The sequence below is a fragment of the Pelobates fuscus genome, chromosome 1, assembly GCF_036172605.1.
Source record: "Pelobates fuscus isolate aPelFus1 chromosome 1, aPelFus1.pri, whole genome shotgun sequence".
Taxonomy (NCBI): Eukaryota; Metazoa; Chordata; class Amphibia; order Anura; family Pelobatidae; genus Pelobates; species Pelobates fuscus.
Window position 1 is genome coordinate 408,697,008 of NC_086317.1, and position 24,443 is coordinate 408,721,450.

Here is a 24,443-nt window from a genome sequence, read left to right on the forward strand (position 1 = left end):
TCAGATTGGAATCTAGAGGTTGTTTCTATCATACCACCAGAACGCACAGTGGCTACCACTATATTAATCATGTCCTCCACATTGATGGACAAGGTGCATAATACCCAAACCCAGGCTCCTGATGACAAACCTAACGATAAATTGTTTGTGTCACCTACAGAGAGGACAGAAATACTCTCCTTGTACCATGATACCAAGTCAGTCGGCCATCCAGGAATTTGAAAAACATTTCTGGTGGCCTTCTATACAGATGTCACTTATTATGTCCAAGCATGTACTGTTTGCGCTATGACCAAAACTCCTTGTAAACTACCATGTGGTCTCATACAGCCACTTCCTGTTCCTGAAAAACCTTGGTCCCACATCGTAATGGATTTTATCGTAGATCTACCACCATCCAAGGGACATACCACCACTTTAACAGTGGTAGATTGTTTTCTCGAAATGGTCCATTTAATTCCTCTCCGTAAGTTGCCTACCTCTGCTGAATTACTCCAGATCATTATTAAAGAAATATATAGATTACATGGGTTGCCACAAGAAATTGTATCTGATAGAGGAACGCAGATTATTTCACGATTTTGGAAGAAGTAATGTTCTGAGCTTGAGGTCACATTGTCTTTTTCTTCATCCTATCACCCCCAGGCCAACAGGGCTACGGAAAGGGTTAACCAATCTATAGAGGGCTTTTTGAGGTGTTTCATATCACAAAATCATGACAACTGGTATGACCTCTTGCCTTATGCTGAATTCACACGTAATAACGCTACACACAACTCCTCCCAGCATAGCCCTTTCTTTGTTACATGTGGTAGACACCCCCTTGTTATTCCTTCTCAGTTTCTTGAGACAGGATTACCTTCTCTTGGTTGCCACCTTCATGATCTTCAAGATATGTGGAAGCTTGTGCAGCGTGCTTTGTCTTTGGCTTCCTCTCGTCATAAGATCTATGCTGACAAACATCGCTCTATGGAGCCTAGTTATGTTGTTGGAGACAGGGTCTGGCTTTCCACTCGCAATATCAGATTGAAGGTTCTGACCATGAAGTTGGCGCCCAGGTTCATTGGCCTACATGTGATCTCCAGGAAAATGAATCCTGTGTCATATGATTTGGCGCTGCCCCCGGCCATATGATGTATCCCTGCTTAAGCCCTTGTTGTGCAACCGTTACCCCAGGCGCTCGTCTCGTCCTTCTCCTGTGTCCATTGATGGCCGCGACGAGTATGAGATTCAGTCGATTGTAGACTCTAGGTGGTCGCGGGGTGTGTTGCAGTATTTGATTCATTGTAAGGGTTATGGGCCGGAGGAGTGTTTGTTGGTTCCTGCCTGCGACATTCATGCAGCTCGTTTGCTGCGCTCTTTTCATGTCCGGTTTCCCAATAATCCGGCCCCTTCCCGCCCGGTGGGTGGTTTTTGGGGCGGGGGTACTGTCATGCTGACTGCCGGGTCCGCTCCTGTCAGAGAGTGGGCGCGCATTGTTGCGGCGACATTCCCACACGCTAAGGGGAATGCCTCCAGTCTCTTACCTGCCTGGTCGCCGCCTGCCAAGTCTGCTCATACCCGGAAGCGGTCTTAACGGCGGCACGTCGCGGTCCGGCGGCATTCCCACGTGGTTATTAGAATGCCGCCCATCACTCACATGGTGGTGGCTCCTCACCCTCCCCTCACAGCGGCCGGCTTCTTTAGCTCTGAAGATTTTAAGTGTTTTTCTATTTAACCCTTAAAGTGCCAGATCTATTTTATTATGTCAGTGTATCTCACACACACCCATGATCACGTGCTTCCCTGCAGCCAATCAGGGAGTACCTTAGACTATAAAAACCTGCTTTGTCCATTGCTCTGTGGTTTCCATTGTGGTTATCCGAGAGCGTGTTCCTTGTATTGATTCTTGTGTCATTGACCTTGCTTCCCTTCTGACTATCCGATCTCTGTATTCCTTGACATTTGCCTTTGCTCATGACTATTCTTATTTCTCTATTCCTTGACTCGTGGCTGGTTCATTGTTTCTGTTATTTCTATGTCTTATTCTTGTATTCTACTGTCTTGTGGTTTTTTCCTTTATACGTTAAATCCAGCCATTCTAAGGCCCGGTAATACATCTGAGGAATTGTCTCTATATTTACTTAAGTTTTGCGTGTTGGGCATCAGCTATTCCTGACACAGAGGTATGGTGCAGAGTTGATATAAAATAATAACGCAAATAAACATTTTGAAGTAATTGATCCTACCCAAAAGTTTTAAATTTTCCCATCTAGGACTTGTAGAATACAGTTAAGCTAACAACTCTCTGTGGTAGAGCTGAATCATAGTGTGTTTCATCTTAGTTAATTGTATACCCCAGTAGGAGATGTAGTTAGGTATCCAGTTAAAAGTCGTTTGGTGCCTTTAAGCTGTCCATTAAGTTGTAGTTGTGCTAGTGACTATAGTGTCCCCTTTAACAAACAACCATTTCAAGATTGAAGGAATACAATTCTTTAAAAGATTTTCTGTATGTGAGGAATGCCTATATAACAACACCTTTGACTTTGTGCTATCAACCTTTTCTCCAATTGTTAATGAAGAGAAAGATATGTTAATTCATCTTCCTGCCTTTTTACATATTGCCAGCCTCTGGGTGAAGGTGAAGGCAAAGAAGGCGGGGAGTCAGAATAATTATCTATTTGGATGACATTGTAATAATGTGACTGTAAGGTTATAACAGAAATGTTGGAACTGAACAGCAGAAATTTCGTTGTATGTACCTCTTTAAGAAAATTCCACAAAATAAATATTTGTATGCAGATTACTTTACGCAGAATAAGCAGGTAATTAGTTGCGAAGGAACAGTTTAGTAAAGAATAGCCAGGGTAATTGAAATATTTCAGGGTAGTAGATGCAGAACATGCAAAGGAATTGAGTCTTTAAGCAGATTGTCAGAAGTTCACAGAGAAAGTGAGAACAGCAGCAGCTTAGGTTAGTAGCAGGATAGAGTCTCTTAATAGTTTCCAGTTATGGTTATAGTTGGGTTTGATTACCGTAATAGGACTGAACAATCCCTTTTAATGTTGTTTTATGATGGATGAGGGAATTCCTTTAAAGGACCACTATAGTGCCAGGAAAACATACCCGCTGGGCTCTAGGGGGAGGAAGGGGTTAAACTTACCTCTTTCTCCAGCGCCGGGCGGGGAGCTCTCCTCATTCTCTCCTCCTCCTCGGCTGAATGCGCATGAGCGGCACGGGCCACGCGCGCATTCAGCCAGTCTCATAGGAAAGCATTTAGGAAAGCACAGTGAGAAGCACGCAAGCGCCTCTAGCGGCTGTTAATGAGACAGCCACTAGAGGCTGGATTAACCCTAATAAAAACATAGCAGTTTCTCTGAAACTGCTATGTTTAATGAAAAAAGGGTTAATCCTAGCTGGACCATGGAACCCAGATCACTTCATTAAGCTGAAGTGGTCTGGGTGCCTATATTGGTCCTTTAAGAGTAGTCGGTTTCCAATGGGCAGAAGTCAGCAAAATTGGAGAGTCAAACAGAGGTCGGTACACAGAGGTTCAAAGGAGTTTGAGTGAAACTATCACTTGTAATGTAAGTAACAAAATAACCTAGCGTCTAACATGTGGTGCGACTTCCCTATAAAGCGAGAAAAGATTGCGTCACAAAGGGGGCAGAGATTCCAGTTGGCAAAACCCAGAATTTACTCCGGGGGATCGCCGATCACTAAATTCTGACAGTGGCTTTGTTATGCCAACAAATAACTTGTACATAGAGCTTATTTTAAACTATAGTCTACTTATAAGCTCTAAAAATTTGCTACTAATTTCCAATCAAACAAGAAAGTTCTTGGATTTTCTGGTGGGTTCTCCCAAGACAACAATTAGTTTGCAACAGAGTATATAAAAATATAAATAATAAAAGAAAGTAATCAGAACTGTGTTAAACAAAAAAATTATTTACAGACTTAACGAAGTATAACTAAACTGCTTAAATCCAAGCTATATTTCTGGCACCACTTCCTTACATAGCTCTCCAACTACTGAAAAATAGACCTTTAACCCCTTAACGCCGTTACGGCGTTCCATGCCGTCGCGCTTTAAATGGGCTTTAAAGCCGTTGCGGCGGCATGGAACGCCGTAACGGTTTAAGCCCCCAGGAGCCAGCAACTACTCACCTCCGCCGCGATCCTCTTCTGGGGGGCTGCCTGAGAGCCCAGGCAGCCTCCCTCCGGCAAATGAGGCCCCCGGGGGCCATGTGATCGCTCTCAAAGAGCGATCACATGGCCCCCTATAGCTGGCTATGGATCTGCCAGCAGGGGGACTGTTTGAAATATCAGACAGTCCCCCTGCTGGTAGGAGGTGTAAAAAAAATAAAATAAACATGTTTAAAAATAAATTAAATATATTTTAATATATATATAATATGTATATATATTATATATATAATATATATACATATTATATATATGTAACGTCATGCAACGTGTATTTTAATATTAATATAAGTATATAAATTAATATTAAAATACACTTAGAATGACGTTACATATATATAATATGTATATATATTATATATATAAGAGATGTACATATATATATTATATATAAATACGTATAATTAAAATAATAAATAAATAAAATAATAAAATAAATAAATAAAATATTGAAACAAAATTTAATATAAATTATATATGCATATGTAATTTCATTCTAACTGTATTTTGTTATTAATATATATATATCGGTAACAAAATACACTTAGAATGACATTCTATATATATCTATCGTTGTATAAAATACAAATAACCGCAAATATATATATATAGATAAATACATATAATTACAGAAAAGATTACATTAGTATACACGTAGAATTTAAATACCTATAAATGCATATATATTAAAATTCTACGTGTATATTTAAATAATCTTTTAACGTAATTATGTGATTTGATTAATTAAAATTTGATTGACATGCCTGACAACACAGGGAGAAAGTGCAGAGAATTTAATTCGCAAGCACTATATTTGACCCTGTAACTCTCCAAGACACCATAAAACCTGTACATAGGGGGTACTGTTTTACTCGGGAGACTTCACTGAACTCAAATATTAGTGTTTCAAACTGGTAAATTGTATTACAACAATGATATTTTAAGTAAAAGTGACGTTTTTCGCATTTTTTTACAAGCGAACGGCACTTTTATGGTCTATATTATTGTTGTAATATGTTTTGCGGCTTTAAAACACTAATATTTGTGTTTAGTGAAGTCTCCCGAGAATAACAGTACCCCCCATGTACAGGTTTTATGGTGTTTTGGAAAGTTAGAGAGTCACATATAAGGCTTGCATTTCATTTTTTTCACATTGAAATTTGCCAGATTGGTTATGTTGCCTTTGAGAGCGTATGGTAGCCCAAGAATGAGAATTACCCCCATGATGGCATACCATTTGCAAAAGTAGACAACCCGAGGTATTGCAAGTGGGGTATGTCCAGTCTTTCTTAGTAGCCACTTAGTCACAAACACTGGCCAAATATTAGTTTTTTGCTTTTTTCACACAAAAACAAATATGAACGCTAATTTTGGCCAGTGTTTGTGACTAAGTGGCTACTAAAAAAGACTAAACATACCCCACTTTCAATACCTTGGCTTGTCTAATTTTTCAAATGGTATGCCATTATGGGGGTAATTCTCTTTCCTGGGCTACCACACCGTCTCAAAGGTAACATTACTAATCTGGAAAATTTCAATTTGAAAATGGAACGTTCTATATTTGACCCTGTAACTTTCCAAAACACCATAAAACCTGTTAATGGGGGGTACTGTTGTACTCGTGAGACATCGCTGATTACAAATATGCACATTTTTTTGCAGTAAAACCTAACAGTATTATGACATTCACAGCTAAAATGGCAGACGGAAATACAAATTTAAAAAAAAATCTTATTTTCTCACCTTTTTTTTTATTTTATTCATAATAAATTATGTTCCATATATGAATAGTTAATGATAGATTAAAGCCCTGTTTCTCCTGAACAAAATGATATATAATAAGTGTGGGTGCATATAATTTGAAAGAGGGGAACTACGGTTGAACAGACATATAGCGCAAATTCCAGTTTTTGTTTACATTTTGTTTTGATCAGAACGTGCACTATTGACTCCGTCCTGAAGGGGTTAAGGTCGGGTTGGAGTTATTCCAACAATATTTTGTTGTTGGATTCTGCTCAAAAAGAGCTACTGTGGTAGCTAAAATACATTGAAGCATAGAAAGGAAGAGTAACATTAAGTTCACTGCTGGAAGTAGTGAAGGCGTCTGACATGCTTTTGGAGAGCTTGCTGTAAATGCACATGAAAGAAAAGAAATGCTCCAAAGAAGAAGTAAATCTTTAAAAAAATATTTTAGTTTATTTGTATTTTGGTTGTAGGATAATTTTTATTAGATTAGTTTTCAGAATCCAAAGGTCAGCTGGTGTATTCTGCTAAAAATGGGCAACTGAATAAAGAAAATGAAGATAGGAAAATTTTGCTATATTTTTGGCACGTCGGGAATTGCAGTAAAGGCTGAATACCTTCTGGATGTATTAAATGTAGTGATGGGTTGGAATTCCGGGTTTACGAAGAATTTTTTTTTTACAAAATTGATCAAATCTATTAAATGTAGTTGTCTATAAATAGATGTATTTGCATTTGCAGGTTCAAGGACCATTTATGTTTACTATGATTTAGAAAGTTCCCCACTATATATTCTCTTATAAGGTGATGGAATAACTGAAGTGTGGTCAACTAGGCAATGGTTTACACATCTTCACGAGATGAGTTTAGATTTTCCAGTGATTCAAGTGATGCTATCATCAGAAAAAATATTAAAGAATCCTTAATGGGACCTTACTCATTGCATGCTGTTGAACTAACTAAGTTTGGTGGCTTGTTAAGTTTTCTAAAACTGAAAGGGACTTTTGGATTTAATGTGATTTTATTAGAAGTCTGCTTGCTAGGATAGTTACCACAGCTAATTTCAGATCAGCCAGATTATATATATATATATATATGTGTGCTGGATCGTGTGTATTGTATAAATTGCCCACCCCCCCAGCACCCCATTTATGCATGTTCAGGTGAGTGCAGCCCCCTGGTTTTATATATATATATATATATATATATATATATATATATATATTACACAAGATCCAGTGCACTCACTTATACACTAAACAGCAACCTCAATGTTGACAGATTTTATTAGTTTTATTTTTTTTTTAAAACACCTAATCTAGGCAAAAATAATGGGGGTTTAGTTACATTATATGATCAATGTACCCCATCTGTGGCAGGTCCTACTCTAACAGCCTAATGTCTGCTCTTATGAGATTAACCTACTTACTTGGGGGGGGGGGGGGGGGGGGAGGGGGAATCCATCTGGGGCTCTCTGCAGTACAAGGCTAAATAGGGCCCTGGGGTGAGGCCCTGTGACAGGGAGGGGTTAGACTCCCAAATATATATATATATATATAGTCTATGGATAGTTAATACAATGTTAAACAAAAATCTGCACACCAGTCAAGCCATAAGACTTGCTTTTCCCATAGAAATCACACATCTGCAGTAATGTTACTACCGCAAAGGATTCTGGGTGAGCATATGCAAATTAGTTTAACAAAGAATCACATTTTTGCCTCATTCCATTTTAAACATGGATTCCTTTTAGTCTGTGTTTGCTGTATACAACAACTTGGAACACAACTTAAGAAAAGATGCAAAACCAGTGAACCACTCATGGACAGCTGTTTCGTTATTAATGCAACTCATCAGCATGAGGTTGGTTGCTGGTTTGCTTATTGAGGCTTGGTAGTGCTTGGGAAGCAAAATCCAAATAGTTTATGGTGGGGAAAAATTGTGTATATATACAGTCAGGTCCATAAATATTGGGACATCAACACAATTCTAATCTTTTTGGCTCTATACACCACCACAATGGATTTGAAATGAAATGAACAAGATGGGCTTTAACTGCAGACTTTCAGCATTAATTTGAGGGTATTTACATCCAAATCAGGTGAACGGTGTAGGAATTACAACATTTTGTATATGTGCCTCCCACTTTTCAAGGGACCAAAAGTAAAGGACCACTCTAGGCACCCAGACCACTTCAGCTTAATGAAGTGGTCTGGGTGCCAGGTCCAGCTAGGTTTAACCCTTTTTTATATAAACATAGCAGTTTCAGAGAAACTGCTATGTTTATATAAGGGTTAAGCCAGCCTCTAAATCCTCTAGTGGCTGTCTCACTGACAGCCGCTAGAGGCGCTTGCGTGATTCTCACTGTGAAAATCACAGTGAGAGCACGCAAGCGTCCATAGGAAAGCATTGTAAATGTTTTCCTATGCGACCGGCTGAATGCGCGCGCAACTCTTGCCGCGTGTGCGCATTCAGCCGAATGGGAGGAGAGGAGGAGGATCGGAGGAGGAGAGCTCCCCGCCCGGCGCTGGAATAAAGGTAAGTTTTAACCCTTTCCTCTCCCCAGAGCCGGGCGGGAGGGGGTCCCTGAGGGTGGGGGCACCCTCAGGGCACTATAGTGCCAGGAAAACGAGTATGTTTTCCTGGCACTATAGTGGTCCTTAATGGGACAATTGGCTGCGCAGCTGTTCCATGGCCAGGTGTGTGTTATTCCCTCATTATCCCATTTACAAGGAGCAGATAAAAGGTCCAGAGTTAATTTCAAGTGTGCTATTTGCATTTGGAATCTGTTGCTGTCAACTCTCAATATGAGATCCAAAGAGCTGTCACTATCAGGGAAGCAAGCCATTATTAGGCTGAAAAAAACAAAACAAACCCATCAGAGAGATAGCAAAAACATTAGGTGTGGCCAAATCAACTGTTTGGAACATCCTTAAAAAGAAAGAACGCACCGGTGAGCTCCGGAAGACCACGGAAAACAACTGTGGTGGATGACCGAAGAATTATTTCCCTGGTGAAGAAAACACCCTTCACAACAGTTGGCCAGATCAAGAACACTCTCCAGGAGAACACTCTCCAGGTGTATGTGTGTCAAAGTCAACAATCAAGAGAAGACTTCACCAGAGTGAATACAGAGGGTTCACCACAAGATGTAAACCATTGGTGAGCCTCAAAAACAGGAAGGCCAGATTAGAGTTTGCCAAACATCTAAAAAAACCTTCCCAGTTCTGGAACAACATCCTATGGACAGATGAGACCAAGATCAACTTGAACCAGAGTGATGGGAAGAGAAGAGTATGGAGAAGGAAAGGAACTGCTCATGATCAAAAGCATACCACCTCATCAGTGAAGCATGGTGGTGGTAGTGTCATGGTGTGGGCATGTATGGCTGCCAATGGAACTGGTTCTCTTGTATTTATTGATGATGTGACTGCTGACAAAAGCAGCAGGATGTATTCTGAAGTGTTTCGGGCAATATTATCTGCTCATATTCAGCCAAATGCTTCAGAACTCATTGGACGGCGCTTCACAGTGCAGATGGACAATGACCCGAAGCATACTGCAAAAGCAACTGAGTTTTTTAAGGGAAAGAAGTGGAATGTTATGCAATGGCCAAGTCAATCACCTGACCTGAATCAGGTTGAGCATGCATTTCACTTGATGAAGACAAAACTGAAGGGAAAATGCCCCAAGAACAAGCAGGAACTGAAGACAGTTGCAGTAGAGGCCTGGCAGAGCATCACCAGGGATGAAACCCAGCGTCTGGTGATGTTTATGCATTTCAGACTTCAGGCTGTAATTGACAGCAAAGGATTTGCAACCATGTATTAAAAAGTGAAAGTTTGATTTATGACTGTTAATCTGTCCCATTACTTTTGGTCCCTTAAAAAGTGGGAGGCACATATACAAAATGTTGTAATTCCTACACCGTTCACCTGATTTGGATGTAAATACCCTCAAATTAATGCTGAAAGTCTGCAGTTAAAGCCCATCTTGTTCATTTCATTTCAAATCCATTGTGGTGGTGTATAGAGCCAAAAAGATTAGAATTGTGTTGATGTCCCAATATTTATGGACCTGACTGTATATATACACAATTTTTCCCCACCATAAACTATTTGGATTTTGCTTCCCAATCACTACCAAGCCTCAATAAGCAAACCAGCAACCAACCTCATGCTGATGAGTTGCATTAATAACGAAACAGCTGTCCATGAGTGGTTCACTGGTTTTGCATCTTTTCTTAAGTTGTGTTCCAAGTTGTTGTATACAGCAAACACAGACTAAAAGGAATCCATGTTTAAATACCCTCAAATTAATGCTGAAAGTCTGCAGTTAAAGCCCATCTTGTTCATTTCATTTCAAACCCATTGTGTTGGTGTATAGAGCCAAAAAGATTAGAATTGTGTTGATGTTCCAACACAGATCTGCAAATCAGTCAAGTCATAAGACTTGCTTTTCCCACAAAAATCATAAATTTGCTGTGGTTACAAATGCAAAGGATTCTGGGTGGGCAGACTATTGAGCTAAGAAAAGCTTACAGGACAAGAAGTGTTTATTACAATACTTTAAGTTGCTAATATTGGTCTGTATTTTATCCTGGAAGTGAAACATAAGTATATTGTCAGACATGAATTTGGGTACAATGACATTCTTTACCTGCATACCGAGGATGTGGACTTGATATGATACTCTTAGAATCTTGGAATGGTAAAAGGTTTTATTTTTCACTGAGCTCAACCTGGCGGTGCAGGGTTTAGTTTATCGGCTGAGAGTGATCTGTTAACACTCTCGGCCAATGCGCTAGCACTAAACTGCAGTGCTTTGCTCAGAAGAGCTAATGGAAGCTCTTTGTTATAATCTTATATGTTCTAGATTTAGAATGAATTTTTGACTAAATTTTTAATTGTGATAATAATATGAAAATTATTTTTTACCTTTTAGATGTAGCAGAGTTCCTGAGCAGATATGGGGATGATTTAATCCAGCAATCAGGTAAGTACAACTAAAAATCCTTTATTTTAAGGACAGGTAATCCAGAACAAAGATGCATAATGAAAGCTCTGTTTTTTTGTTTTGTTTTTTGTCAATCTTTCTTTTATTGAAGCATTTTTGATGGGGTACAGAAGAGAAGGAGGGAAACGCATAGTTTGATTACAGTAGAGGGTTTAAACATTGTCAGCTTTAAACTATTACATTTCTGGGATAGCGATGCTTCGTTTTTTAATAAATCAGGTTGAGAAAACAGGCTCATGAATCAGTCATAGAAAACAGGATTTTAAAACAGGCGTTTAAATCAAATTATTAAATCAGGCTATTAAATCAGGCTATGAAATCAGGCTATGAAATCAGGCTATGAAATCAGGCTATGAAATCAGGCTATGAAGTCAGGCTATGAAGTCAGGCTATGAAATCAGGCTATTAAATCAGGCTATTAAATCAGGCTATTAAATCAGGCTATTAATTCAGGCTTTTAACGACATGACATTAAGCATGCTAGGCTAGTAGTGAAAACGTCAGTTTTAGTCACGCTTAAATGTGTGATAAGTTGTATAGTATTATGCTATATAGACAGGCTAGTACATTTTACTTATAAGCGGTACATAGGCTAAATTTAAAGAGGTCGCTTCAGCACTATCCCCTCCGCCGACCGGGGTCACCCCTTCTGCCTTTGTGGGGAGTCGACTTCTTGACGGTCCTGGCACCTCATACACGGGGGGGTCCCGTTCCTGCATGGTACCTGCTCTGCCTGTTTTGCGTGGCTGGGGGCAAATGTCCGCCAGAGCTGGTATCAGAGTATCGTCCAGCCATGTCCCTCTGAGTGTCTCGTTGGTGTTTCTGGGGCTGCAGCTGCATGCCAATAGGTTTTTCTCTCTTGGTCCTCTGAGGGTCTGGGTCAGCCATCGTGGTGTGCTTGGTGTCGCTAGCTTGTGTTCGTCGGTTCGTGGGTCAGTTTGTCTCAGGCTGGGTGGGAGGTAGGTAAGAGGTCTGTCTCAGCGCCTTTTAATCCCATTTGTCAGCATTCTTTGATGGTGGTCAGCCGACATATCACTGGGCCGGCTGTGATTTCGAAAGGCTTCTCCCTCGCTCCGCTTGCGGGTAGGTCGCGCACATGGCTGGTGTGCGGCGGCCATCTTGATGAGGAATGCCCTTTGGTCTGCGGCAGGGTAGAGATTTGCATGCCCGCTTACTGCACCTCTGGTTGCCCGTGCAGACCGGGATAACCCCCCCGGTCCAGAGGGGGGGGAGGCCAGGTACCGGCCGGAGACCCGGGCGAGCGGCCGTCTCGTCCCGGTTCAAGCTCCCATGCGCCCCAGGCCCTTATCGGGACGGTGCTGGCGGTCTTGGCGGGTGTCTCCGCGTACCTCTGCAGATGGGGGTCAGGTTGGTTGCTGTTTCGGTGAGCTGGGTGGACTATCGCTAGCGGTTGTCGCCGGTTTTCCAGTCCCGGAGCAGGAGCTCAGACAGACGCGTCTGATCCCGCCGGCGCCCCGGCCCCGCCCCCAGCTCTGTTTTTTTTAAATAATAATAATTAAGCCCACTTACCTTTGTAAAGCTCATTAACATTAAAGATGAGTTATAATTTGGTGATTTGGAGAAAGAATGTCCAGGCAGAAAGAGTTATCCAGTGTTTCAAAGCCGGGTCAGAATCCAGCAAGTCATGAGATTTGTTGGACTTACTCTTAAAATGGAGCGCTTGGTTTGCCGTCATCAAATGAATTCACCCAGGAAAGTCAGGAGACAAGATGCAGCACTGGAAATATCACAGTTATCAGCATGTCAAGACACAGAAGGCGCACGTATTTATAAGGAACAGAAAAACCATTGGTGCCTCTTTTAAAGAGACAAGATAAAAAGTCAATTTTAAATCTATACAGCATAACAATACAACACTCCTGAACAAAAGCTTTTGGTTCTCACTGTACTGTGTAGGAGGCGTGATGCATTGTGTGTTTCTGTGTGTGTAAGGATTGCATGATTGTGTGATTGTGTGTGTGTGTGCACGGGGTGCATCGAGTGTGTGTAAGGATGAATTGTGTGTTTCTGTGTGTGTAAGGGTGGCATGATTGTGTGTCAATCTCTCTCCCTCGTCACTCTCTTTCTCCCCCTCCCTCCCTCCCTCGTCACTCTTTCTCCCCCTCCCTTGTCACTCTTTCTCCCCCTCTCTCCCCCCTCCCTGTTTCTTTCCCCCCCTCCCTGTTTCTTTCCCCCCCTCCCTGTTTCTTCCCCCCCTCCCTGTTTCTTTCCCCACCCCCTCCCTGTTTCTTCCCCCCCCCTCCCTCCCTGTTTCTTTACCCCCCCCTCCCTGTTTCTTTATCCCCCCTCCTCCCTGTTTCCTTCTTCCCACCTCCCTCCCTGTTTCTTTATCCCCCTCCTCCCTCCCTGTTTCTTTATCCCCCTCCCTGTTTCTTTATCCCCCCCTCCCTGTTTCTTTATCCCCCCTCCCTGTTTCTTTATCCCCCCTCCCTGTTTCTTTATCCCCTCTCCCTGTTTCTTTATCCCCCCTCCCTGTTTCTTTATCCCCCCTCCCTGTTTCTTTCTTCCCCCCTCCCTCCCTGTTTCTTTATCCCCCCCTCCCTCCCTGTTTCTTTATCACCCCCCTCCCTGTTGCTTTTCCCCCCCTCTCCCTGTTTCTTTATCCCCCTCCCTCCCTGTTTCTTTATCCCCCCTCCCTGTTTCTTTCTTCCCCCCTCCCTCCCTGTTTCTTTATCCCCCCTCCCTCCCTGTTTCTTTATCCCCCCTCCCTGTTTCTTTACCCCCTCCTCCCTGTTTCTTTATCCCCCCTCCCTGTTTCTTTATCCCCCCTCCCTGTTTCTTTCTTCCCCCCCTCCCTCCCTGTTTCTTTATCCCCCCTCCCTCCCTGTTTCTTTATCCCCCTCCCTGTTTCTTTACCCCCTCCTCCCTGTTTCTTTATCCCCCCCCTCCATGTTTCTTTATCCCCCCTCCCTCCCTGTTTCTTTATCCCCCCTCCCTCCCTGTTTCTTTATCCCCCCTCCCTCCCTGTTTCTTTATCCCCCCCTCCCTGTTTCTTTATCCCTCCTCCCTCCCTCCCTCCCTCCCTCCCTGTTTCTTTATCCTCCCCCTCCTTCCCTGTTTCTTTATCCCCCCTCCCTGTTTCTTTCTCCCCCCCTCCCTGTTTCTTTCTTCCCCCCCTCCCTCCCTGTTTCTTTCTTCTCCCCTCCCTCCCTGTTTCTTTCTTTCCCCCCCTCCCTGTTTCTTTATCCCCCCCTCCCTGTTTCTTTATCCCCCCTCCCTCCCTGTTTCTTTATCCCCCCTCCCTCCCTGTTTCTTTATCCCCCCGTTTCTTTACCCCCCTTCCCTCCCTGTTTCTTTCTTCCCCCCCTCCCTGCTTCTTTATCCTCTCCCCCCCCTCCCTGTTTCTTTATCCCCCCTCCCTGTTCTTTATCCCCCCCTCCCTCCCTGTTTCTTTATCCCCCCTCCCTCCCTGTTTCTTTATCCCCCTCCCTGTTTCTTTACCCCCCTCCCTCCCTGTTTCTTTCTTCCCCCCCTCCCTGCTTCTTTATCCTCCCCCCTCCCTCCCTGCTTCTTTATCCTCTCCCCTCCCTCCCTGTTTCTTTATCTCCCCCCCTCCCTGTTTCTTTATCTCCCCCCCTCCCTGTTTCTTTATCTCCCCCCCCCTCCCTCCCTGTTTCTTTCTTCCCCCCTCCCCTACCTGTGTTGTAGCGTGGCCGAGCTGTGTACTGTCCGCGGGTACAGGGAGCTTTTGTTTCCTGTATCCGGCGGACTAACAGGAAGTGCACACTCAGTGTTCACTTCCTTTTAGTCCGGCCGGGTACAGGAGACAGATGCTCCCTGTACCGGCGGACTATACCGCGCTCGGCCACGCTACATTGAGGGAGTGACAGGAGGGAGCGCTGAGCGCTTCCCTCCTGTCAGCCCCTCTCCTCTGGCTGCGCCCGGGCGGTGAGCCCTCATGGACGCACCAGCCCGGGCAGAGCTGCAGCCGCCTGAGGCTCTCTGCAGAGCGCTCGGGCGGCTGCAGCAAAAGGGGGGCCGGCGGAGCTGGGGGGGATTTCCCCATTACCTGTCCCCCCCGCATGATTTGCTGGGGGGGATACGTCCCCCCCATCCCCCCCGGTTCCTACGCCCATGGGGAGGTGTGACTGAAGCTGGATAAACAAATGAATTTAACTCCCAAATGTCCTAGAATTGAGCAGGCATAAGCTAGACACCAAAACGGCTCCATTAAGCTGTAGTTGCTCTGGTGACTATAGTGTCCATTTAACGCATAATGGGTGTTTAGTTTTGCAACAGTAAGTGCTTCATCCTTTGCATACACTTACTTTAAGAAATATATATAATATTTTTTTTTTAACTCACCAAATGCAGGGCTGTCAAGAATATATTTGGCCAGCTAATACTTTGCCTATATAATGAACTTATAACACAAAGTAATAGACCAGTGATGTCTACAATGATCCAACCAATCACTTTGCTCTTTTCCTATGACGTGTGGGGCTCATAAATTTATATTTTTTCCTGTTACCTACTTTGTGTGGTTAAGGAGTGGATCATTAGAATAATCTTGTCCATAGGTGGAGTGGTCTTTTTAACAGTATTACCTCTTTCCCACAATGCTTAAAGGATCACTATAGTGTTAGGAAAACAAACTTGTTTTCCTGGCACTATATATTCCTTAGGTGCCCCCTCCCGCTGGGCTGAAGGGGTTAAAACCCCTTCAGCCACTTACCTTTATCCAGCGCTGTGCTCCCTCGGTGCTGGTGACCTCTCCTCCCCCTCCGACGTCAGCTCCCGAGTGGAGCTGAATGCGCATGCGTGGCCAGAGCCACGTGCGCATTAAAAATGCCCATAGGAAAGCATTTTTCAAAGCTTTCCTATGGACGTTCTGCGTGCTCAATACAATTTTCACATTGAGCGTCGCGGGAGCGCCTCTAGCGGCTGTCAAGAAGACAGCCACTAGAGGCTGGATTAACGCTGCAATGTAAACTGCTATGTTTACATCTGAAGGGTTAAAATCTGGGGGACCTGGCACCCAGACCACTTCATTGAGCTGAAATGGTCTGGGTGACTATATTGGTCCTTTAAACTTTGACTACTTCTGGCCAATGCTCTCTGCAGTATTGCCAGCTAAGAGCAAATGAAAATATATTTTTTAAAAATCGATACTTTATCGGTGTTTCAGAAATGTTTGCTTTTTTAGATTTTCATTGTATTTTCTTTTACCACCACTAATGTGTTCCAAAAACAGGATGTTGTGGTGTTTTAATATGGGAATTGCAATTCCCTTGAAAATGTAGGAGGTTGTCACCAAATTGAAATTTCACAAATGTAAATCTGGGATCTTTTCCGAGAAAGGGCAGCTAGTGGCTTACCAGCAGTCATAGTTCACAAGCGTGTTTGTTTTGTTTGTATTCTATATTAATATATGAAAATCGTTGCTATTTTTTCAGATTTATGTGTTGGTGAACATCATACGACATTCTATGTTTTTTTTTTTTTTTTTATGTACCATTTAACTGGAAACCTGACATTTTCTTAATGGGAGACTATTTTTATGTATTTTCTTTTTTAATATATAGATTTGATAGGAATGTCTATGTAAAGTAAAAAATAAATAAAAAATAACCAAAGTCTAATACATGTCTCCTGAGTCTTCTAAACTAAAAACAGCATTTCTGAAAAATAAAGATTTATGAGCGGTAATCTATGGCAGTTCGGCAAAGGACTGCCACTCTCACAACTCGCAAGATCTCCTAGTCTATGTAAACCTTTCCCGTACATTAGGTTAGAGTAGACAATTCCAATGATATCCTGGTGGTTATAGCACGTCGTCTGTCACGTCATCTGTCATAACACTCTGTAAGTCTCTGGCACTAAGGGGGTTAAGGGTTTTAAAAAGTTATAAAAACAAGGTTGCGTTACTCATATTTCACTCCTCCTTGCTGTGTCGTGACTCCGAAAGGGTTAAGTGCAACACCAAATATAAGTCTCCGCCCAAGGTTCAGGGTGACTGTGCAGCCGGTGAATGGGGCACAAATACAGGAAGGACGGCCCAGATCGTCTACCACCCTCCTCTCCTCCCACTGCCGGGACATTCCCACCACACGGGGAAAGTTGTCACGTCCTCTACTGTGTTTTTCCCCAGTGCCTGGAAGAGAACATTGTCCGTGGTGCCGCCGGGTGCTGATCCAGTTCGGAGCAGTGTGTGAGCTGACAAGGTAAACTTAACTCCCGACCTCACAGATACATTGTATCAGCTGACACTTCGTTCCATTTTAATCATTGGCCAGAGCTGGGTGACCACCGCATTCTAGGTGACAGCCAGCCAGCAGACTCGATCAGATAAGGAGTAAACTGTTTCATTTACTTTTTTTCATGATGATATATGTAGTTGGGAAGATATTTTTTTAAACACCCCTTTGCCTACTACTAGGGATTACAGTGATATATATATATATATATTATTTTTATTAGCACATTTGCACAATCTAGTAATTTGTCTTTTAACATGGTTTATAAGACAAGAGACATGTCTAAAGAGTTCTGCTGTTTAATTTGCCCGTATTGAGTTTTTAACCATTTAGTTTAGCCACAGGGAAACTCAATCTGTCATTCAAACTTTTTTTTTCTTGCAAGCTTTTTATTATTATTATTATTATTATTATTATTATTACAAATATAATAATAATAATAATAATATTTATATTTTTTAAAATATATTTTATTTAGCTTACTTGGGTTCAAAAGATATCCTTTCTCCCCCATTTTGTGTAATAGGGGTTAAGTACAGCAACTTGGTTAATTGTATCCCTTATCCCGGGTAAATGTGTGATAATCTCTCATTTGCAGACTGTCACTTCGTTATGTCCCCTTGTTATTTGGTGTCTTCATTCATAGAATGTTTGTGATTGTGTACTTAGATATGATTTTTCCATTTCATGATCAAAATATTCCAGTAAGTGCTAATATGGTCTTGTGTGTACCTCAACTAAAATAGTTTTTATAGCATGGTGTTATCTTATGCATTTAAGTGTGGGTTTTTTTGACACTGTTTTTTTTCATATATGTATATTTGTCCAGGACATTGGTTTCCCATTTCATAGTTAAATATTCATTTACTGACTACATATGAAACTGTACAACCATAACAAAAGAAGTCATTAAGCATTTTAGTCCAAATGTATAAGTAGAGCATTGCACACGCAAGAGATTTAAAGGACCACTATAGGCACCGAGACCACTTCAGCTCAATTAAGTGGTTTGCGTGCCAGGTCCCCCTAGTTTTAACCCTGCAGCTGAAAATATAGCAGTTTCAGTGAAACTGCTATGTTTACACTGCAGGGTTAATGCAGCCTCTAGTGGTTGTCTCCCTGACAGACACTAGAGGTGCTTCCGCGATTTACACAGAGTAAAACGCACTTTATTTGACGCTGGACGTCCTCACGGAGTCCAGTGTCAAAAAAGAACCCCATAGGAAAGCAATGAGTAATGCTTTCCTATGGGCAGCTTTGAATGCGCGCGCGTGCCTCTGGCCGCGCATTCGGCTCCATTCGGGAGCTGGCGTCGATGGGGGAGGAGAGGTCCCCAGCGTGGAGGGAGCCCGGCGCTGGATTAAGGTAAGCAAATAAATGGTTAATTAACCATATACTCGCCGCGGAAGGGGTGACTAGGGCTCTGTAGCATTAGGAATACATATTTGTATTCCTAATGCTATAGTGTTCCTTTAATCCTAAACATCCCATCAACAGTTTGAGTATTGATCTTTGATATTTAAAGGGACAGTATAATCATCAGAACCACTACAGCTTAATGTTGTGCTTCTGGTGTTTATAGCCTGTCCCTCCAGGACTTTGAATGTAATTGCTGCCTTTTCAGAAAAAATGCAGTGTTTTCATTGGTGCCCAGTAACACCTAGTGACAGTCACTCCGATACCCACTAGAGAAGCTTACTAGTCCAGTGCTCTACAATGTGTGCCAAGTATTCCCCATGGAGATGTTTTGATTCAATGTATTTCTATGAGGAGATGTTTATTGGCACAGCGCACCGTTTTGCTGCACATGCGCAATAGCCTTCCAGTGCGTTCCTATGGAAAAGCATTGGATTGACTAAGATTGATGATCAGATTGATGATCTCTGCCATGGAGGCAGAGACAGTTTAGCAAGACCGACGTGGTGTGAAAAAAAGTAAAATGTACTTTTCAGCATGATTGGAGCCATCACCTAAAATGCCACTTTAGGACTAGAGTGTCAGTAATGCATGTTTGTATTCCTGACACTACAGTGTTCCTTTAACATTATGCCATACAGTAATTTTCAACTCCAAGTCCGCTCAGAGTCAAAAATAAAATATTATATCTTTCATCATATCTAATCATAGCTGTGAGCAATTAATATAATATTGTTCCATTATGGCAATGACTCAACGTTTCGCATAATGAAAATATTATCTTTTTTTACACAACCCCCAGTTTCTTTTGTCACACAAGTTTGTTTATTTTTAATTTTTTTTAATCTTTTTGTTTTTATTTTTTTATTTTTTTTGTGATGTACAAATACTGTCTGTATATAAAACAATGTGAAGCAGGTTAGTAGCAGGCATGCGAATAATTTGCTATGCAGGTAATGGCATTGATAAAAACCTAACCACTTACTGTAAAATGAAAATGCTTCATAATCACACCAATTTGAGTAGGAGTTCCACAGTAGCTTGAAAATGGATATCTTTATAAAATAGAGAAAATGACCATAGCATCAGACTTATTTATTTTAGCATTTGCAAGACTCCAGTTTCTGTATCTGATCATTATATATTTACATCTTAAAGTGACCGTTTAGTCATATTAACAACTTCAACTAAATTAAGTTTTTATAGTGCTCGGATGTCCTGGCGCATTCTTACCTTCAGGGGTTAAACCGTTCTCAAACGTTGCCTCCAGCGTCGCTATCAGCTCCCCTTCTTGTGGCATCTGGCTTCTGACATTTCAGAAACCGTGACTCCCCATTAACAAACCTGGCTTGGAAAGAAATGGACATTTTCCAAGTCAGTTTTAAGAATGGGAAGTCACTGATTGGCTGAGTGTGTCAGCTGACCACCGCTGCCCGGTGGCACTCCGCGATTCCCGAGTCTGAAATTAACAACAGCAGCGCTAGAAGTAACTTTGGGGTTAAATCGTTCGAGAATGGTTTAAGCTCTGAAGGTAAGAGTGTGCCTGAGGACCTCCTGGCACCATTACAACTTAATTTAGATTAAGTTGTTTTGGTGCCTGGAGTGCCCCATTAAGCACTAAGAATTAGACAGATCACTTCATAGCATGACATGTCTGATATTTCTGTGGTCAGTAAAATAGAATAGAATAAAATAAATAGAACCAGAACAAAAACGGTAAGGGCTGGGGAAGGGGGATGGGGGGGGAGGGGGGAGGGGGGTATTCTTTTCACTTATACATTGGAACTGTGCTTTAATTCTATCAAGACCATGTTAGAGAAAATATTTTATTGAGAGAGTTGTGACATGTGGCTTAGTTTAAATGACAAATGTAGGCGATGTAACTGATTCATGCCATTGAAGTGGTTATAGTGCCTGAAGTCCCTTTTAGTGGTGAACTGTTTTTAATGTTTATCCCCCTCGTGATGAATGATGGACCTGGTCCGTCATGCTGGGCAAGCAGTTAACGCCGGATGACGGACCGGGTCCGTCAGGCGCTAAAGTTAACCCCAGATCGTCTGGATCATGATCCACCTCCCTGCTCTTCCGCATCCAGTGTGAAGTGCAGGGAGACGGATCAGTGATTATCTCCTTCTCCCTGCAAAAAAAAAAAGTTAAAGTAAAATCCCATCCACCCTTTCACCTGCTTTAATAAAATTAACCCCTTCCCTGCCAATTGATCACGGACTATAGTGATCAATTGGCAGGGACTACATTTTACTGTCATCTTATTTTTTATTTTATTTTTTTAACTCTAGAGGGTCAACTTTTCCGTCACACATACACATACACACATACAGTCACACTGACACATACACATACTCACTGACAGACACACACTTGCTGACAGACACACACATACTGACTGACAGACAGACACACACATACTTGCTGACAGACTCACACATTTACACACTTACTTTTCATTATTGCTCCTTACCTAATGGAGCCAATGTGGGGCCTCTCCCTGGGATCCTTCCTGCTCCTCACTGCTACCTTGCGCGGTTTAGGGATGCCGGGTGCCGGAATATGACGTCATATTCCGGCGCCCGGCTTCACTTCAGTCAGCGTGCGCTAGGGAGCAGTGAGGAGCTAGAACATTGAGCTCCCTCGCTGGCCCTCCTCCCGGCCGGGTCAGTGTTAGCAGAGTAGTCACCTGCAACATGGGGGAAGCAGGTGCCTACCCTGCTATAACACCAGCATGTACTCGCGGCTCGCTGGGCCGCAAAGACGGTCCTTGTGGGCCCCATGCGGCACACGGGCCGCAAGTTTGACATGCTTGCTTTATGGTGTTGTCATAATATGTAGCCTGCTCAAGTGCTCCAAAGTGGTACACGGACACATGAAAACCCTCCATGAAAATTCACACTTAAAAACCTGAACTTGTCACGTCTCTTTTACAGCACTGTAACTTCACAAAATAGTGTCTAGGTCATACATTGGGCATATTGTTTTACTCAGAATATGTAACTGAGCATAATTTGGGGATTTTTGTGACAGTGGTACATATCAAGTGTAAGAAATACTCAGCAAAAAGGCAACATATATGAAAAAATGCCATATCCCCCCCTCACCACATATATTGACATAAATTGGTGAAAAAATGGTGACAAGTTACGGCACAATATACACCATGTAAGATACCCTGGGGTGTCTACTTTATCTAATGAAAGCCCTTTGTGGGGTTATTTGAACAATCACACTAATATAATACCCTAAAATGAGACATAGGCCCGTCAAATCCATCTATGAAAATTCTAACTATAGAAACTGAAATAGCCTTGTCTCTTATACGGCATTGAAGCTTTACAGAAAAGTACCAAAGGCATACAATGGGGGTATCGTTATACTCAGCAGATGTAGCTGAACACAATATGTTGTGTGCAGGAATAGCACACACCAGCTTTACGAAATAAACATTACAAAAACCTTGTTATATGTGTACATACCAAAATAGAGAAACAAAATTTTACTCCAATATTTTAGCAGAGATTGGCAATGAAATGGCTGTGTAAAAAGTGTCAAACTAACCTTAGGTAAATATTCCTTGACGTCTACTTTATATAAATATATACACTGTTCAAAAAAATAAAGGGAACACTTAAACAACACAATGTAACTCCAATTCATCACACTTCTGTGAAATCAAACTGTCCACTTAGGAAGCAACACTGAGTGACAATCAATTTCACATGCTGTTGTGCAAATGGGATAGACAGCAGGTAGAAATTATAAGCAATTAGCAAGACACCCCCAATAAAGGAGTGGTTCTGCAGGTGGTGACCACAGACCACTTCTCAGTTCCTATGCTTCCTGGCTGATGTTTTGGTCACTTTTGAATGCTGGCGGTGCTTTCACTCTAGTGGTAGCATGAGACGGAGTCCACAACCCACACAAGTGGTAGTGCTCAGGTAGTGCAGCTCATCCAGGATGGCACATCAATGCGAACTGTGGCAAGAAGGTTTGCTATGTCTGTCAGCGTAGTGTCCAGAGCATGGAGGTGCTACAAGGAGACAGGCCAGTACATCAGGAGACGTGGATGAGGCCGTAGGAGGCAACAACCCAGCAGCAGGACCGCTTTGTGCAAGGAGGAACAGGAGGAGCACTGCCAGAGCCCTGCAATATGACCTCCAGCAGGCCACAAATGTGCATGTGTCTGCTAAAACGGTCAGAAACAGACTCCATGAGGGTGGTATGAGGGCCCGACGTCCACAGGTGGGGGTTGTGCTTACAGACCAACACCGTGCAGGACGTTTGGCATTTGCCTGAGAACACCAAGATTGGCAAATTCGCCACTGGCGCCCTGTGCTCTTCACAGATGAAAGCAGGTTCACACTGAGCACATGTGACAGACGTGACAGAGTCTGGAGACGCCGTGGAGAACGTTCTGCTGCCTGCAACATCCTCCAGCATGAACGTTTTGGCAGTGGGTCAGTAATGGTGTGGGGTGGCATTTCTTTGGGGGGCCGCACAGCCCTCCATGTGCTCGCCAGAGGTAGCTTGACTGCCATTAGGTACCAAGATGCGATCCTCAGACTCCTTGTGAGACCATATGCTGGTGTAGTTGGCCCTGGGTTCCTCCTAATGCAAGACAATGCTAGACCTCATGTGGCTGGAGTGTGTCAGCAGTTCCTGCAAGACGATGGCATTGATGCTATGGATTGGCCCGCCCGTTCCCCAGACCTGAATCCAATTGAGCACATCTGGGACATCATGTCTGGCTCCATTCACCAACGTCACGTTGCACCACAGACTGTCCAGGAGTTGGCAGATGCTTTAATCCAGGTCTGGGAGGAGATCCCTCAGGAGACCATCCGCCACCTCATCAGGAGCATGCACAGGCGTTGTAGGGAGGTCATACAGGCACATGGAGGCCACACACTACTGAGCCTCATTTTGACTTGTTTTAAGGACATTACATCAAAGTTGGATCAGCCTGTAGTGTGTTTTTCCACTTTAATTTTGAGTGTGACTCCAAATCCAGACCTCCATGGGTTGAAACATTTGATTTCCATGTTTTAATTTTTGTGTGATTTTTGTTGTCAGCACATTCAACTATGTAAAGAACAAAGTATTTCAGAAGAATATTTAATTCATTCAGATCTAGGGTGTGTTATTTTTGTGTTCCCTTTATTTTTTTGAGCAGTGTACTTTTGTGTGGCAATTTATTTTTCTGTGATGGCTACTAAACCTACAAGACAAACATACCAACTTCTAAAATTGTTGCAAATTTAAATTTTATTTAAGTCCTTGTATTTTGTGAACTGTAACTTTCAAAATAAGCAGAAATTCTATACATATGATGTACTCTATAACTCAAGACACATAAATGAATTTATTCTGAATTACTTTTTCTAAGCTGGACATATTATGCACACACTATTATTGCCAAAACTGTGAAATGTAATGTAATTTTTTTGGGGGGGGGCGCTTTTTTTTTTTTTTTAATATAATTAATGAGAATGTATATGTGACATCAAATTAAAGCCCTGTTTGCCCTCTAAAAAACAATGTTTAAAGGACCACTCTAGGCACCCAGACCACTTCAGCTTAATGAAGTGGTCTGGGTGCCTGGTCCAGCTAGGTTTAACCCTTTTTTATATAAACATAGCAGTTTCAGAGAAACTGCTATGTTTATATAAGGGTTAAGCCAGCCTCTAAATCCTCTAGTGGCTGTCTCATTGACAGCCGCTAGAGGCGCTTGCGTGATAATCACTGTGAAAATCACAGTGAGAGCACGCAAGCGTCCATAGGAAAGCATTGTAAATTGTAAATGCTTTCCTATGAGACCGGCTGAATGCGCGCGCTGCTCTTGCCGCGCAT

At 42.5% G+C, this 24,443-nt stretch overlaps 1 protein-coding gene across 1 annotated transcript in view; it reads left to right on the top strand.

Annotated features, from left to right (window-relative positions):
* The first annotated feature begins 16,961 nt into the window (after window positions 1-16,961).
* VDR (vitamin D receptor) overlaps window positions 16,962-24,443 on the top strand; it is a 145,200-nt gene continuing 137,718 nt past the window's right edge. Inside the window, exon 1 of the mRNA XM_063444793.1 lies at window positions 16,962-17,132. The gene's annotated coding sequence lies outside the window, so the exon portion shown is untranslated. The remainder of the gene's footprint in view (window positions 17,133-24,443) is intronic.